This window comes from Copidosoma floridanum, unplaced genomic scaffold (genome assembly GCF_036245765.1).
Source record: "Copidosoma floridanum isolate Cflo_tuat_1 unplaced genomic scaffold, Cflo_Japanese_pri ptg000019l, whole genome shotgun sequence".
NCBI lineage: Eukaryota > Metazoa > Arthropoda > Insecta > Hymenoptera > Encyrtidae > Copidosoma > Copidosoma floridanum.
In genome coordinates this window covers 7,782,869-7,796,433 of record NW_028321896.1, presented here as the reverse complement: position 1 = coordinate 7,796,433, position 13,565 = coordinate 7,782,869, and the positions used below count along the sequence as shown (strand labels likewise).

The following is a 13,565-nucleotide window of genomic DNA, read 5'->3' as shown; positions in this document are numbered from 1 at the left end:
GACAAGTTACTGAAAAATGATTAATAATCGTTGAATATGAAAAAAACAGTATCACGTTGATAGTACAGCATGGTAACAGAAAGAAAGAAAGAAAAAAAAGCATGTTGAAACTAATTTTCTGTCGCTCGATAGCCAAAGCGCTCAAGTAACCACCGAAACAGCAGAGCAGCAGTACGTAGCAGTGGCTTTTGCGCCTCGAGTAGAGTTATTGCTTAACAGTTATGGGGTCGTTGGCGTAAGCACATCCTCCTTCGCGTTGCCTTTTTTTTTCCTCCTCACTTCCCTTTTTCTCTTGTCTCCAAACTCCTTTTCAAGCTTCATGGGAGGGTCGCACATAGACTCCAGATGTATTTTTCCGCCTATAAAATTGTCCACCCATAGACGCGATTCTGCGTTTGATGACGTATTTTTATGTGCCCTCGTTCGCGAAGACTACGAATCTGCAGACTTTTTTTTTCTTTTATTCCGTCCCTACACCCTTTTACAAATATCTATATGTACATGGTCAACTTTGACAAAAAGTACGCCCAGAAAACACGTGCTGTTTGTTGTTTTGTCATCTTCGACCCTTTTAACCTTGTTTCCCCCCCCCCTTCTCCTCCCCCTCAAGCAAATTACTCAGCTTGTAACAGATGGAAAGAAAAAAAGAAGAAAAAACTACATTACACGCTAAACATTCGATATGCATCGCCAATCGCATCAAGGACGCTCGACGTGATAAGTCACGACGGAAAAAAAAAAAAAAACGTGATCCCCGATCGAGGGGGAGGGAAACGCGTCGTTACAAGTTAGTTTCGACACTTTGCCCTGGGACATAATAGACGTACGCGTGCGGCGGTATCGCGAAAAAAGTTTGCGCAGAAGCGATTTCCCGGCATTAAAATGCGCTCGTCAGCAGAGGTCAGCAGTACACGGCTACGGACGAAAAGTACCTTAATACCGTACCATTAAGATCCGCACAAATTGTTGTAATTTACGTATGGATGTACTAAGGGCGGAGGCAGTATAACAGGGATCGTTACACGTGCTCTTTCTCGGAGCGGTGAATTTTGAAAAAAAAACGGGGTGGGGTGCCAGTGATGTACTAGCAGAGGGAGAGGTGATCGTTAATTTAATAGCCACGGCGAGCGAGAGAGCGGCAGAAATGTGCCGAAATGAGGGGAAAGGAGTATGTGTGTATTTTATGCGTGTACACCGGGGAGGGAGAGAGAGAGAGAGAGAGAACCTAATGCGTCGTCGGACATTGCTTATCGACTGGCAGACTGCAGCGCTATAAATCCTCTCGGTGGGATTCCCCCTTTTTCGTCTTTCTCTCTGGGACGTAATGCGAGTTTATCCATCGAGCGGCGTGTAACTTCGCTCGGCTATATTGTCGCGATATTTTCCCAACTATATCGCCGGCGCGCGGAAACGAGAGGTACATTCGACTCTCCTCCAACTCAATCCCCCCCCCCCCACCCCGCCCCATGACTCTCTCGGCTGCAAGGAGGAATCGCGTTCCAAAAGGTTTGGTTTCTCGGGCCAGCGCAGATATAGGGAGGCAACGGGAGGATACCGAGGCAGAAAAGAGAGAGAGAGAGAGAGAGGAAAGATCGATCTTTTTTTTTTTTTTTCATTTTTTCTTCTTCTTATTTTCTGGACGTTATGCGTCGTCCCTCTGACTCTCTCATTTTACCCATGACATTTTTCCCTCTGTACTTTTACCGATTGAGCTACACTGGCTACCACCACCACTGCAGCCAACTGATTGAAGCACCAACGTGAAGCTCACCCTTCCTCCTCTCTGTTTTACCCTTTCACGCGAATATCACTCTTTAATGTTTAATGTTGGTGTAATCTCTCTTATCTTCTTTTCGATGCTGCTGCCGACACAACGTTGCAACTCTCTCTCTCTTCAACAGTTCATGCATGAGAATTTTTTTTTTGTTTAGCCACTGTATGCATAATGTATTACATAACGGCTAAAGAATGAGCCACGTGTATATATAGATGTATGAGCTATAAGAAGAAAAGGAAAAAAAAAAAAGAAAAGAAAAGAAAAGAGTGAGGTAAGGAAATGGAGATAGGGTAAAAGAGAAGTGGAACGAAGTTGGGCAAGATCGGCAGTGGAAGAAGTGGAAGTTGCACTGGCCGGAGAGAGCCGTGCTTTATGAACTTTCTTTTGACTGCGAGTCGACTTTGTTAAAATTTCATACATCATCCTTTGCCCGACCCCCCTCCCTGCCCCTCTCTTTTTTGCAGCTCCAGCGTGTCTTTTCTGCACTTTTTTGCACTTTGACCAAAGTGTCATTTTCGGAAAATCGTCGTGTTGCTGATTGCTCTAGCTTTATATTTTTACACAACCATTTCGATCGCGTGGTCGTACGCTATGGGCGCTCCGGTCGTCGCGTGCGCATAAATATATTTACACTGGACGCTGCAAATTCGTTATTTTTACACCGGTATTTAGAGCTGCACTGGTATGAATATGCATGATTTATTTTTTTTTTCCTTCCACGATGAAAACACAAGAGGCTCGAAAGTGTCGAATAATTAATTGCCGTGCATAAGAAAATGAAAATAATTGTTTTCCTGCTAAGGATGTGGCTAGGGGGCTCTCGCTTTTGCGTGCGCTACAAGTGGGCGTATCGAGTACACGGGGAAAAAAAAAAACTGCATTAACTGCTACTGCGAATCTACGACGATGTGTGTTGGGCGATATTCTGCAAATACAGATTTTTACAGGTGGACTATTTGACGACAAGTTTTCCGTATAATAAGCCAATATCATTCATCATCAACCAACACCGGCACGAAAAACTTCTTCCAGCTCCGAAATAAAATTAAACTGTATACACGTCATCCCCTTGAATAAATGATACTCGTGCTGGCTTGTTTTAATATACGTCAAAATGGAACCAGCACGCGAAACAAGCTATTTTCTCACGAGAGCGACAATATCACTGTACGCTCACGAGTTGCGTATGCTATTGTTTGCATGCAGCATTGCAGCACTAGAATTGGAAGCTAGAGATTTCACTCCACGCACCAAGTAAAAGTATCAAAATTCGCCGTAATCTCGAGGAAATAAACGAAAAATCTGTCGAATCAAAATACAATGCTCCAAAAAAAAAGTACTTTTCCGAAGTCAGACGACGCGACGCCCCGCATCAACTTTTTTTTTTTGCTCCACTCATCCTGTCAACGAGGAAAATCCTCACACGTATATATAAAAGTCGAACCAATCAATCCAACAACAACAACAACAACGACGACGACGACGACCCGCGTTGTTCAGCACCGCAAATTCCATTAGCGCAATTAAAAAGCCCTCGGTCGCGCACGAGCGAAAGAGGCGTGAATAAGCAGCGCAGGCCTCTCGAAAAGCCCCCTCGAGTCGCGCCAGCCACCTTAGCCGTGTATTAACACCGCCACCGCAGTGTACACGTATTTCGCACTCGGGGCGAGGCATAGAGAACACACGATCTCTCGCCCCCCCCCTTTTTCCCACCTTAAAATCGGTGTGCATCGTACAAGCCTCCCTTACCCTCGTGTAGCTTCGTGCCTTAAGATATTCCATCGCGTGTGTGTGTGTATACCCTAGCACGCGCGCGAACTTCGCAAGTAGGTATACATATATGTGTGTGAGGAAGAGTCGAGCGCGGCACATCTCATCCCTCGGCGCTTTGGTGAGTCATGGATCGTGCGAAGCGCACTGGGTGGGAGGGAAACGAGCACAGGGCGTCTGCCGCCCGTCTGCAACCACCTGACTACACACTACCCCTCCCCCTCCCCTGTAGCTCGCTCCGTGTAGGGTCACGTGTGTATACCTATGTCTGTGCTTCTCCGCGAGGGGGGATTTGACGCTTCTACACCCCCATCCCCCGTTTCCTACTCTGTTACTCCGACGCGTCTGCTGATCACGCGAGACGATATACCTACCTACCCCCCCAATTTACCATCGCCTCGGGCTTTTATTTTCATTTATTTCGGCCTTACACCGAGCAATCTACCCTTTTCTTATTGTCTGTCCACTCGTGAGGTAGCCCGGCTCGGGCGGCAATGGGGCTGTTTGGGATGTCCTCGGCGTGATGGGCTGTTTGGGAGGCTTTCGAGAAGCCCATCGTGGAGTCTCCCTCTTGATGGATCTCGTAGAATTTTTTTTTTTTTTGTTTTTTGTTTTTTCACGATCGATTAGGCGAGTCGATTTATTTTGCTCGTACCTGTGGACGTAGAGTAATGTAATTCAGCTGGAGTACATTAGGGCGCGATCGTTTCATATTTTGCCCCATTCAAATGTGTAGAGATTACATTTCTTTTTTTTTTTTTTTTTTTTTTTTTTTTTTTTTTTTTTAATTTTTTAATTTTGATGATCACATCCCTACTACCTGACCCCAAATAGCGAGATGATGAAGTTTTGTTGAAATAAATTTATCACAAACGAGTAAGACCGTGAAAAAAAGCCTCAATTTTATTCGAACAAACTATATTCCTGAAAAAAAAAAGAAACGATGCGTAAAAAAGATCCCTCCGAAGCATTAATTAGCACTACACACAGAGTGGGGAAAGAGAGCAGTGGAAAGGGTCGGGGAAACGGAAAATAATAGCCCCGAGCGAGACGGAAATTCGCCAAGTTAGCCCTTTCGGCTGATTCAATTAGCGTTTAGACCAAAGCGTGACGCAGGGGGGGGGGAGGAGGGAGCAGCCGGCAGACTAGGCTCTTTCCGACAAATAAGCCTCCTCTCTGTATTATATATATATAATCACAAGGCCGTCTGACCATGCCAGACAGTATTCCACTTCGGCAGTCTTCTCTCCCCCTCGTATATATATGTGGTGTGGCTCGCCATACGTGACAGCACCCTACACCATAAGTCTGGGAACGGGCACTCCAGAGCCTATACGGATGGGATTGCGAGTCATTCCCTCTCTTTCTCTCTCTCTCTCACGTACACGTATTCGCGAGTATAGGCATTCCCTGAGACACAGGAGACGAGGTCTGGCTGTGCACGCCGGCGCTCTTCCAACTTATTTCGATACAGCCGTGGACTCGCACTTTTTCTCCTTCCTTCTATGTTATATAATCCAGAGCAGAGGGTACAGCCATCGTTTCACGAAGTATCCGGGATATTCCATTTACGCCAAAACAGCGCAAACGAGCGCGAGAGGATGAGCCGTTCTATGTGTGTTGGTTCGCAGATTTGTATCGGTGCAGATATTTATGCGCACCTCTTGATTTATCTCGAGATCTGTATCATCTTTACCGTGGTCTCGGGATATTTTTATGTGTGTGTGTGAGCTGATGTCTGAATTTTTCCAAGAATCGTCCCTTTTCGCCATAGAACAGGAATATGTCTAATTTAGTGTTTGTAGGGTTGAAAGAGGGGAGGAAAAAATGACGATACTTTGCGGCTTTTCCTTGGAGCAATTTCATTTCATGCTGTATCGATTGGATTAATATTCCATTGTTTAAGGGAGAGGGGTAGAAGAAGATTTTGAATTGGAGGCTTTTGTACGGGTATCAAGTACTTTATTCAATACTTTTTTTTTTTTTTTTTTTTTTTTATCTACATCTTTAAATTTTTGTCTCTGTATTGCGTCTCGGTGTAATTAGTTTTAATTTTTATAGGATTTTTTCCCAGGTTTTTAATACCCTAGCTCTTCAAGACAACGAGTAGTGCCTTTTGGGGTCTTTATTGCGTTTAGTCAAAAAGTGAGCCAAAATTAAAATGTTGGATTGAAATGTCAACGTATAATCAAAAAAAGACATTGTAATACATGAATTGATTGACCTCCCGTAATACCCACAATTTTGTCAATTTCGTACTAAAACTCATCTCGACGATTACAAGCGAAGCAACCAAAGAAGACAAATCCAAAAAAATCCTATACTTGACGGATGAATGCCCAGCAATGCCCGACTGAAATATTCTCCCTTGGGACACCCAAAACCACTCTTTTGTCCACGATTTGCTCCGATCGATTGAAATTCAATAAACGACAATCCAAACCGTACACCCTCGTACCGCGAGCTTCGATCCTCAGGCAGATTTGTCGCCTCAGCCTCTCGATACACACGAACAATCCACACGTTACGCGCTCGCATGTTAATGATGTACATACTCGTACACACGTGGACAAATAACAAGAAGAAGAAGAAGAAGAATAAAGTAGCAGAGTATATGTACGCGTGGCGATGTATACAGTCCACCCCCACCCCTATTGACTTATCTACCGCGAGGAGGGGAGCGGTGGAGGGTGGTATCAGTAACGGACGGGGAGAGGATTGTGGCGGTGGTGGAGGTTCGCCGCTGGCTGTGCGCTCCATACGAGGTCAGTCAGGTCGATGACGCTACCGTAACGCCGGTCGGACAAGAACAAGGCACTCCTCTCTCTAACCCCCCCCCCTCCCACACACACAACCATACGTTTACATACTCTCGTGCACACAAAAACACGCACGCACATGTACATCTTCCACACAGCAATGTTAGCTAGCTCTGTCTTTCCCTTTCTTTTGCTTTATCGCAAAAACGCTGAATCGATACGTTATATGGTATATTAATGTTATCGTATATAGAGTTGCTATTTCTCTCTCTCTCTCTCTCTCTTTCCCCCTTCGTCTTGTAAATTTACACGAACTTACACATTTGTACATGTTGATAACTGCTTGGGATTGATGGAGCAATGATTTGATGAAACGTTACTCAACACAATGATTTTCTACCAAAATCTGAAAACGCAATGGTTCATCGGACAATCATTTGACGAAATAAGGCACTAGCTCAATCGCAAAGTAAAACACCAATACCAATCGTTTAATCGATTGCACGCGATTATTGAACATGAATATCATATCAAACGATCTGTTCTTTCGAGCGTCGCTTGTGTATAAAGACAACTTGGCTATGATTCCTCACGAGAGCTTTGGTTACCCCTAAACACGCATGTATGTATTTTATGTAATACCTATAGAGCTCCACCTTTACTTTTGCATTTAAATAACATGCGTGTATCAAGATTTCAGAGCCAAACTGTTGAATTGCCGAGTTTTGCGGCGATCGTTGCGTTTGATAGTCCTTAATAAAATCAGTACCCCGTTTCTGTCGAGTTACGGTGCAACGCGTAGTTATTATGAGTAGCGAGAGCTCTATACACCGGTTGCAAATCTTGTTGTGCCTCTACACGTGTGTATATTATACGTCTCTGGTGAAAAGACACGCTTATCGGCACGACGATGTATAGACTCGCGTGAGCGTGTATCGTTTCGATATTAAGTGATCGTCGAACGTACGAATCATCCCTTCTTTTCCCCTTTTGTCACCTCCGAGCTACCGAGCATTCGTATACCCCCCGATGATGTGTATAGAGTGCATGTAGAGCCTACATCATTTGTACGCACATCGAGTGCTAAGGTGCCGATGCTGATGAGATAATCACGTGACGAGTGTCATTTTAATTAATTGATCGTTAGACTCGTCTCGAAAACTCCCTCGTTATACCCACTTATACTCGGTCTGTGTGGACGAAAAAAAAAAGTTGTTAAGTTACATCCGCGATAATTACCGTCACTCCCCCACAATGGATTGAAAAAGGAAAAAAGCTTGGTAACGTATCCGGTTGTCGTCGACGTGTCGTTTTAAGTGATTCCAGTTGGTTTTTCCTCCCTCCCTCCCTACGTTTTTTTCTCCCCTCACCCGGTCCCCACGCTCCACACCCCCCTACGCGTCAATCACGCTCTTTTGCTCTCCATCTCCCTTCCCGTGCTGTACTTTTATGGGCTCGACGATGCTGTAATACAATTTGTGCCTGCTATAGCCTACGGATAATTGAAATTCATTTTTTATCAAATATATCAGCCCCCACAGGCTATAGATACGCGACGCCAAAGTACATACGAAAGATGATGGCTTAGGTATACATACAACGGGTACAGGTGGGATTGATCTTTTTTTCTTCTCTTCTTTTCTTTCTTTTCTTCTTTTTTTGTTTCAAGGTGCCAATCACAAACGATCCCGTAATCGATGGTCTATAGACACGGAGCCGCCGATACGACGAGCGCTTTCAGCAAATGTTCCCCGATCAAGTATTCATAGGTGGTGGCCTACCTGCCCGTGATTGATGATATAACGAGATTATAAGCACACCCGTACGAACCGGAATAACATGTACGAGAGCCCGCGATTTCTCTACCATATCTTCTCCTCGCAGTGTTTGTTTCATGGAGTAAGGGTATGCACTGCGATTACGGCTGTGTTGCTTTATTTTTCTTTTTCTTTCTTTCTTTCTTTTTTTTTCACTGGGTATAGTTTTGCGTGCATGATCGTATGGGCGAGCGATAAAATCCATGTGAACAATTCGATATCGCGGGATCAACTTAAAGCTCGTTTTTAACCGGCAAATGGCATTTTTTGACCGGGAAGAACTATTGCCGAATCAGAATTAAGTGCAAAGATTGCTATAGCAAAGGAAAAAGGGATGTTTCGTGTGTAATATTCCCTGGGCATGAAAAAAAACAAAGGATCGCGGTGCTTTACACGCGACTGCGCGTAAAATATACAAGTGTACGGAGAGAGAGCCCGATGTCTCGGGCAAAGCCGACGTGATCGCGGGCACTTAAGAAACCAGAAATCCCGGCGGTAGGGGCGAGATGCACACCGTCGTGGTGCAAAAATATAGTATACGTACGAAGGGTGGCTGCAAAATTTTTCGAGGTCAATATTGGGTCCTATTAGCCGTAGTCACCGCAATGCGACACTCGCGGGCGTGCTCGCCTTCCCCCTTTTTTTCCTCGTTTTCGCTTTCCCTCCGTCGTGTTGTCTCACCCACCCCCCCTATTCGGGCCACCCTGATTTCCCGACCCTCGCTCCACACGCGTGTGTACCAAAGTTCTTGGGCGTCCCGAAAAGACGGACACGTGGCGCATTGATTGTCGCACGGTACACAACTCGTTCGCCGTCTTACTATTGCGTTAAGTTTTGCAAGCACGATTGTGGCTTTTTTTAAAATATATATTACCGCTTCGTGCTTGCCTACTACGTGAGCGTAAGTTTAAGAGCTGCAGTTGTCCTGTATGTATTTTTCACTAGGGAATTTCTTCACGCCGATGCCGATGGTCGAGGAGGTACAGTGGCTTCTCTTTTTTCCGAAAATGTCTATTTCTGCAGGATAAGGTGGCGATTTGCCAATTTGCGATGGGATAGGGGACGTTTTACGTTGGGCTGTAAAAGATGGATGGAGAGAATGAGAGGGGGTGGGGGGGGGGGGTTAAGGGCTAAAAATGAGGCTTCCCAGCCACTGTGTAATACCACGGGCGTCTAATTGTGGGCCGATTTTACAAGCTTTTATTCAACTTGGTTTCCCGTACAGTGGCTGAACTGTAGATTGGATGCTTTGATTTCTACTAAAAGTAGAGTGTATACGGCGAACCTGAAATGGTAGATCGGCTTTTTTTTGCAACCCCTTCAAATTATACACGTATAGACAATTACGAGACAACAAAGCATCCACTCTATACCATCTTGACGTGGGTACTGTTTCGACAAGTTGAAAATTATTTAGAGTTTTAAAAATTGACAAAAGACTGAAAAAGCATAAAAAGTGCTTTTTCTGTTAAAATAACAACACATTATTTGTACAAGTAAAAACTTGGAGTGTCCCAACGTTCAGATATAATAACGGAACATGAATGCAAAGTAAACTTATTCACGTTTGATGTGTAAGTATATAATATTCATGGCGTAGTACAAGGTTGTAAGTACAATTAATCCATAAAAATCAGTGTCACTTGTCACGAGTGCTTGTTCCACAATGGATTCGGTCAATGGGATCATCCCCGGCTCTAGGTGTTTTTAATACATTTTTTCACGTTTTAACCCTCGAGATAAAAAAAAAAAAAAAAAAACAACTGGCGTCACCACGGGCATCACTGAACCAATCCAAGGCGGCTCGAACGACCGAATAAATCAATCATCCCACGGCCAAGGTTCCAGTGTATAGCCGGCCACGGTGTCACGCGCCCCCATCGCACACAGACCGGCCATCCTGCACATTTGTTTGCAACGTGGCAACTTCGGTCGGTCGTGGAAGACCCTCGGCGTACACGAAAAACGCACGACTCGGTCGGCGTTGAAATTTCCTCGCGCTAGGGGTGGGGGGGCGTGACCCTCCGTCTTTCCCTCCGCGCCACCACCATCCCGATACACCCACACGCGTAAACAGCTTGCCGCGTACACTCCTCCTCGTACACCCCTTGCGCGTCCACACCTGCGTGGCCTCGGCGCGCGCGGCACCTCCAACGCCCCATTGCTATGGAGCTCGATGTTTGGGGGTTGCAATGCGCGATTCATATATTTCACGTGAGTAGAGAGATTTATTTCGCACCCCGTTGGGTATAGACACTTGTCTCGCTCAATTGGCCGTTTCACACGAGCGGTGTGACCATTGGGTGTCTGTATATACGTTACACACTCTTTCCCCCGGTGATTTCACGATTAGCTAGATTATTTCAACTCCATCCCTTCTTCCGCGAACTCTCGCCGAGTAGTCCGGGTGGTTAAACACAGCCCCCTCCCCCCCCCGATGCTTTCGAGTCCCCGCGTGGATGAATGGGTGTTCGCTGCAGTGGAGACTATGACGTAAGAGTGGCCATTGACGGGGAGGGGTCGTGAAGTCATTAATGCGATGGGCAAGCGTTTACGCGCTATACACACGATGCTCGCACGGCAGTAGAGTTTAACGTTAAGGGATGAAATTGGCTTTGCTTGGTTTCTTAATCGCCCGAGAAGGTGTAGAGTTTACACTTTTATTTGGAATGATCGCCGAGGGAATGATTCTTTCGATGCTTCGTATTGGAAATTATTGTCTTGCGACGAAAAATAACAATTGTTAGACATTATGAAAACACCTGTTTTATTACAACGAGTTAAATTGTCTTGAAAAGTGTCTTTGTTTTTTATAGAATAAGTGATTAAGGTGGTGTGGTAATAAATTGTATTTCTAGTACCTCTTTTAGGGGTAGAGTTGACCTGCATTAAAAATAGTAATCACACTTGTTTTATTTATTAATAAAAAAAATTAGGTAATTATTTACTGTGTATGAATAAAAAAAGAATCCTCCTTAACATCCAGTCGGAGAGGTAGGTAATGTCGGACATGATGATAAATTTTTGTTTTAATATCCAAAAATTCAACAACAAGATAAAATACTGTCGTATTATCAAAATTATTATTTATCTTTATTTTTCAGGAAAGCGTAAAATTATCTTCTGCACTTTCGAGTGAACGATGGTTATGTTGGTATTAAAAAAAATTTCTCACTCCGCGCACCATGCGTGGCGCTCCCATTTTTTTATCTTTTTTTTTCCAAAATTTACGAGGAAATTTTTCAAATCCTCCCCACGATATTTGTCCAATTCATCCGCATAAAGTATTCCACATTGTTATTATCGTCATTATCGTCATTTGTGTACCCACGGTTACAGTGTTGTTGGCGTGTATTAACGCGATGCAGCACGTTACAATGTGAATCATTGCACGCGACGTTGATCAGTTTCCACGGTTATACCGAGAAAACGCGATAAAAGAGCCGCTGGTAACATTGCTCGCTGCGCACTGTATTTTTCACATGTAACAAGTGCAATTTACTGGTCAATAAAGAAGAAAAACGCCAATGCAAGAATTTATGTACCTGAAAGTCGGACCCCGCCGTACCATGAGCTCGGTGTTGCTCGATTTTGCTCTCTGTTTTCCTAATCCGAGTGTACCACTTTTGCCCCACAATCATCAAACTTTGAACAAAACGCGCTTTGGTTTATTTTGTTAAGTAATACACGTTGTTAGGATCAATCTGTGGATTGGGCTACTTTTTGGCTTCTGACCATTCACTTGTTCAAAGATCGACAGATTGATACCAATGTCGCAAGTGAAAAAAAATTTTATGGAGTGCGTGGTGAAAAAAAGTATTAAAAAAAAAGGGGCAGGAGGGTCCAGCAGTTTCGATTAGCGCAAAAAACCATCTGTAAGCTCACATGTAAGTAGACGCGTGCAAGGAAAAAAAGGGGAGAGAAGAGGCAACGACGACACTTGGCAGAGTCGCGTGCGCGTAGCCATGGTGAAAGGCATATGCACGCAGGCCCGACAATCGTGCAAGTCTCCACGTATACAGCGGCAACGACGCCGGCGTCTCGCGATATTAGAGGCTGTTTGGGATTTTGCATAAAGTGACCGTGCGGCGAAGGAAAAGAAAGTTGGAAAAAAAAAAAAAAAAAAAAAAAAGTGGAAGAAGAGAAGAAGCGGCAGTGGCTGTTCTGCGGCATCGGAAGAAAAAGAAGCTGGGGGAAAAGTTTGTTGGCCGCGGCGATGGCTTTGCAGCGTGTTCCGATGCGTTTTCGAAGTTTTCTCTCGGGGCATTTGCTCTCGCAAAGGGGGGCTGGGAGGGAGGGTCGAAGGAGTATGGTAATTTTCGACTCGCTCTTTTTGCAAACTCTCTCTCTCTCTCTCTCTCTCTTTCTTTTTTTCACCTTTTTTGGCTGTCGCATGCGCGTTCGCTGATACTTTTTAATTCGTAAAAATGAGGGTTTTGTGAGGAAACGAGGATCCGACGTAGTCTCGGAAAAGTGAGAGGCCACCGATGGGCGATGAATATTCACCAACTGCTACCAGTGGAAACCGTAAGGCTGACGGTACTGAGCCCTTTAAAGTCGCAAAACTTACTTTGGTGATTAAGTGTTGGTTTTTATGGTGCTCTGAATCAATGATCTGAGTATCCATATGCCATTTACAACTGAATCCAGATCTAGAGAGAGCTCAATGAAGCTATGATGCTTGAAGAGGCGATTTAATAATTTGGTAATCTCATCAGTATGCAAGTTTACCTGTAAAAACAGCTCGAGTCAAGTTTTTTACTCATTTATGTGGGAGGACTCGAAAAAAGGGACTCTTTCTCATTATATCGTGTATTACAGCGTCCAATTTTTTATTCACTAAACAATAATTTTAATTGCAACAAACTTTTTTTTTAGAAAAGCCGCGAAAACCACGTTTTGTACGACTCGTAGATAAAAAACAAATATTTTTTTTGTTTTCATTCACTTAAGATACTCGCTCGGCTCCTATTTTTTACCAAGGGGTAGTTAAACTAAAAGCAACTTTCGAAAGCAAATTTCCTCTGGCTCGGGTTCTTTGCTTGACGAATAAAAATGTACATTTTTTTATATTCGACCACAAGACTTTAACAACGAGGAACTGAGTAAAAAAAAAATATATATATCCACTCAAAAGTAGGTATGTGGGTCACCGGGTGCGCATATAAAGCCCACCTTTTTATACTTTAGCCGATCCACGATACGGCGGAAGCATACACGTCTCTGGACAGCTTTTTGCCAGGAGTGACCACGGATGTTTGGAAAATGTTTTGTTTACGAAAAAAAAACAAAAAAAAAACTCTCACGTCCGCAAACATGCAAATTGTACGTTTATAGCAGCAGAAAACTAGATGCTTGGATACTATGTCGTACGGTAGAAACAAAAAATCAAACGGCCATCAGGATGTGCGTCAATTTACACAAAACCGCATTTCCGCACAA

At 44.2% G+C, this 13,565-nt stretch overlaps 1 protein-coding gene across 1 annotated transcript in view; it reads right to left on the bottom strand.

Annotated features, from left to right (window-relative positions):
- The window catches only part of Actbeta (inhibin subunit beta), a 59,414-nt gene that overhangs the window by 10,785 nt on the left and 35,064 nt on the right, over nucleotides 1-13,565 (bottom strand). The gene's annotated exons all lie outside the window — the stretch shown is intronic.